The following is a 4,617-nucleotide window of genomic DNA, read 5'->3' as shown; positions in this document are numbered from 1 at the left end:
TGAGAGAACTAAGAACTTGTATTGTATAAATTTTCTTGTGTGTTTACAGATGAAAGAATGATCTCCTTTTATAGGAGGGAAAAGATAAGATAGACGTTATCTAAAAGCAAGGAATCTTTGCTTTTTTCAAAACGTCAAAAAGTAAATAGTAAAAACTATCCTATCAAATCTTACTTTATAAAATAGTAAGATTCTTTTACAAATTTTTCAAAAAGTAAATAGTAAAAAACCTTCAAAAGTCTTGACGTCTGGACAAAAATCTTCAATCAATAGATTCTTTTTCTAGAGGTTTCTTGTCTTTTCTCCAGCTGTCTGATTGTTTCTTTACACCTGTCTGAAAAATCTCTTATCTTGTTGCATAATTATGTCTGCCAATACTGTCTAAAGAATCTCCTCCGTCAGTAAAGTCTTCTGGGTTATCTTCTGAATTATTATCTTTGAATTCATCCAAATCTCTTTCTTGTTCAATTTTCTTTTTACCTTTATTTTTCTTTCTAATTTGTAATTTCTTTTTCTTCGTCGTACTTTGTTTAACTTGTTGCTGAATCTCTTCAATCTTTTCAAACATTTCTTTGATCTTTCTAATATCTGACTGAGAAATTTGTTCTGGGTCTTGAGCTGATTGAAATGATCCTGGAAAATTAATTGAGCTTTTCTGTTTAAGATCTATTGGACTAATAAGTCTTGTAGCAGAATTATCAGTCTGCTGTGTCTGTTCTTTTATAACAGGATTTTCAGCCTGTTGAATATGAGAAGTAGAGGAATCAACAGTCCCCTGAGTCTGTTGATCTTTTGGTAAGCCCAGAACCATAAACGGATTTGATAAGTCTTTACCAGCTTCCGTTTGAGCTGGACTAGCTATAGAATTCTTGGGCTCTATAGTACCTGCTTCTGTCTGAGAGATAGGATTTGAAATTTTTAAATTAATAATCTCTTGTTCTAAATCAGAGATTTTCTTTTGTAAAACTAATTTCTCTTGTTGTAAAGTCTGGTTTGATTCATTTAAAATCTTAAAGTTCTTTGTCATACATTCACAATGATCACAAAATCTTGAAAAATAATCTAAAGGTTGGTCTGAAACATTTTTTAAAGAAGGAGCAATAAAATAATTTGCACCTATAAATTTTCTACATTCTTCTAATGCTTCTGAAATTGAATAAAATCCTTTGTAAAGAGGATTTGGAAAATTCTTAATACAATCTGAAACTTCTAACCAAGTATGGTAAATTCCTGGAAGTCTTCCATTTAAAACAACATAACATTTAAATTGTTTATGATCTTGGCTAAAATGTTCTGAAAGAGCATTTAAACATGCTAAAAAATATTTTTGGTCTTTTGGATTCTTATTATAAGAAATCCATAAGTTGTCTAAAATACATTTTTCTGCCTTTGTAACTGAAATATGAGAAAATGTCTTAAAACTAATATTGCTATTAGGAAAACAAATGAGTTCTATATTACCAAATCTTAACTTATCATGAGTCTGTAGTATATTTGTCTGAGAACTTGAACTGCCAACAATTGGCAATCCTGGTCTGGGACCTCTTGGTCTTTGCATCTTTCTAGAAATATTATTCATAATCTTTATTTTTAATTATTCTACTTAAAATATCTGCAATCTGATTATCACTACCTTTAATATGCTCAAAATTAATTACTAATCCAGTATTAGTAATTCTATCTATAAAATTTAACCATCTTCTTCTATTACTTCTTTTATTTTCTAATTTCATTTTATTAACAAAACTAACAATTGCTTCACAGTCTGTTCGTAAGGTAATTTCTTTTTTAGAAATAATAAACAATTCAAAAGAGTCTAATGCATAATTTACTGCAAGTAATTCTAAATCTATACTACTAATATTACCTTTTTCTTTATAATTTCCACTATTATATCTTACTATTTTTTCAGTATCTTTATCTGAATATTTGTTGGGTTTTGCAATAAGTATTGCTCCCCATCCTGTTATACTACCGTCTGTCTCAATAATTAAGTAATCTGTTTCTAATGGCATAGATAATTTAGGTAAATCTTTTAATTTTTCTTTTATTTTTTGGACTAATTTAACATCTTCAATATTAAAGTATCTTTGACCTTTTGGTGAAGTTTTACCATATAAAGGTCCTGCAATTTTTCCTAAATTCTTAATAAAGGGTCTAGCATAATTAACAAGTCCTAAAAACTTTTGTAATTGTTTAATATCTTCAAGTTTATCTGGGAATTCTAAAGCTTTCTGAGCTATATGAGGTTGTAATTCTATTTTTCCTCTTCCTATATTTACTCCTAAAAATTCTATATATTCTTTAAATAAAAACATTTTCTTTTTATTTATAATTAAACCATGTCTGATAAATTCTGAAAAAAGAATTTGTAAATGACCTCTATGTTCTCTTCTATTTTTACTAAATACTAAAATATCATCTATATAAACTATAATAAATTTATTATGTTTACTAAAAATGCTATCCATTTTTCTTTGAAATATGCTAGGGGCATTTTTTAAACCAAATGGCATTACAAGCCATTCAAAATGTCCTTCTGGACTAGTAAAGGCTGTCCATTCAATTGAGTCTGGGTGCATCTTAACTTGCCAAAAACCTGATTTTAAGTCAAACTTACTAAAAATATTACAATCTTGTATCTTATTTATTAAAACTGTTTTATCTGGGATATTATAAGCATCATCTATAGTATTATCATTTAATCATTTATAATTAATTACCATTCTACTTTTTCCTCTAATAATTTCTGAATGTTTTCTAACTATAAAGGCTGCTGACCTATGAGGACTTTCTGATTTTCTGATAACTCCTAATTTTAATAAATCATTTATATGCATTCTAAAATCTTCCTGATCTTGATTTGTAGCTTCAATATTTTTAGTTTTAATAATATATTCTGGATTCTTAATTTTTATTTCACAAAATACTTTATCTTTATCCCAGTATATATATATATATTTTTTTTTTTTTTTGAACTTTAAATCAACTTTTCCTGATTGAGTCCAAGCAAACTCGAAAATCGACCTGACGTCCCATGAAACCAACCCATCAGGTCTGTTTGGGTAGGTTCCACAGTTAATATACCCACTCCTAGTTTGAGTGAATTCTTTTTAGTATAGGACGATATCATCTATGATATAGCATGTTTACTAAGAAGAAATGACTTCAAAATGACTCAGAAGTCAAGGCCAACCTAACAATCAAGATTAAGCACATGGATTCTGTCATCTTTGAGCAATAATATCCTTCCAGGAAGGAGATTGGAAAGCACGTGGAAGTGCAAATATTGAACCAAAACCAACGTCTCTAGGGTAATATTATTCTTCTTTTTCAATTTACCTTGCAGTAGAAATTAAGAAGCCCCTGTTTGTTTAACATTTTTTTTCTCATTAAAATGAAAAATATGACCGTTATTCATCAAATCAAGCCACCAAATTTGAATTTCTATCTTTTGTGTGGAACCCATAACGATTATATTTTTCATTCTCAATTTTACAAAAATGAGAAACAAACGCCTAAGTAATCATCTGAGATAATTCAATTACAATTTACCAACTTTCATAATGGATGTACACATATGGTGACACCCCTCTTATATGGAGGGGGGCCATGAATAATTTATTATGCGTGAGCCCCTCCCCCTTTGAGGGAGGCATAAAGGATTGTATATACCTTCAATGTACACATAGCGTAATCCTTGCACCAAATGGTGCAAAGTCAATTTTACCCCTCTTTTATTTTCCAAATATAATGGTTGAGAGTGTGTGTGTCATTTTCTATTATTACTATTTTTAATGACATGATGTAATAATTTTTTTTTATTTACGGTGTTTCTTTGAATTATACTATATATTTTTAAATTGTTGAGAAACATAGCAACATTTAAAAAATTGGCCCAAACATCGAAAGAAATAAAATAAAAGATCAAGGGTTAAAGGCCGAACCGAATTGAATTGATTAAATTATTAAATAAATAAATAAAATCAAAAAATATTTATGACATTATGTAAAATTCAAAATTATACTTATTTTATAGGTAGTATATTAATTTAAAAAATTCACATAAATTATAACAAAGTGTTCCTACATTTTCATGGAGTTGATTTCATTTCCATCCCAATTGTTGGGAGCACCAGTCCCACGTGGAAATCAACAATTGTTATAGGGGAAAGAGAGGGGATGTAAATAGAACTTGCTGGTATGTGGTCACTATATGCATGCTAAATTGAATAATGTTGTTCGAATTGGGTCACGTCGGCCTGTTCGAATAGGGCATTGATGTGGGTCCCTGGATGGACAGGGCAAACTCTGATAAATTTGTTAAAACATTTAGGGTCCATTTGATTGCAAAGGTGAAATTTGGGTGGAAAGAAAATGAATTTTAGGGAATTGAATTGATGAGCAATTATTTTCTTGAGAATTGTAAATTATTGTGTTTGATTGGTATAATTTTTCACGTGAAAAATGTTTAAATTAAAGTGTTTTTTGATGTCCTTTTGACTTTGTTTTACATGAAAATTGTCAAATAAAGGGATATAATTTATTGGTATTGGGGATGAAATTTGTTTTCATTGCCAAAACAAAAAAATAAAAATTTCAAGAAAATCATTTATC

General features: G+C 28.9%; 1 protein-coding gene across 1 annotated transcript in view; it reads right to left on the bottom strand.

Moving 5' to 3' along the window:
* Positions 1-4,617, bottom strand: part of LOC111397442 (probable disease resistance protein At5g63020) — a 68,769-nt gene continuing 64,152 nt past the window's right edge. The window contains exon 8 of the transcript XR_002703249.1: positions 1-633. The gene's annotated coding sequence lies outside the window, so the exon portion shown is untranslated. The remainder of the gene's footprint in view (positions 634-4,617) is intronic.

Source organism: Olea europaea, chromosome 7 (assembly GCF_002742605.1).
Source record: "Olea europaea var. sylvestris chromosome 7, O_europaea_v1, whole genome shotgun sequence".
NCBI classification, from domain to species: Eukaryota; Viridiplantae; Streptophyta; class Magnoliopsida; order Lamiales; family Oleaceae; genus Olea; species Olea europaea.
This window is presented reverse-complemented; position numbering and strand designations above follow the sequence as displayed.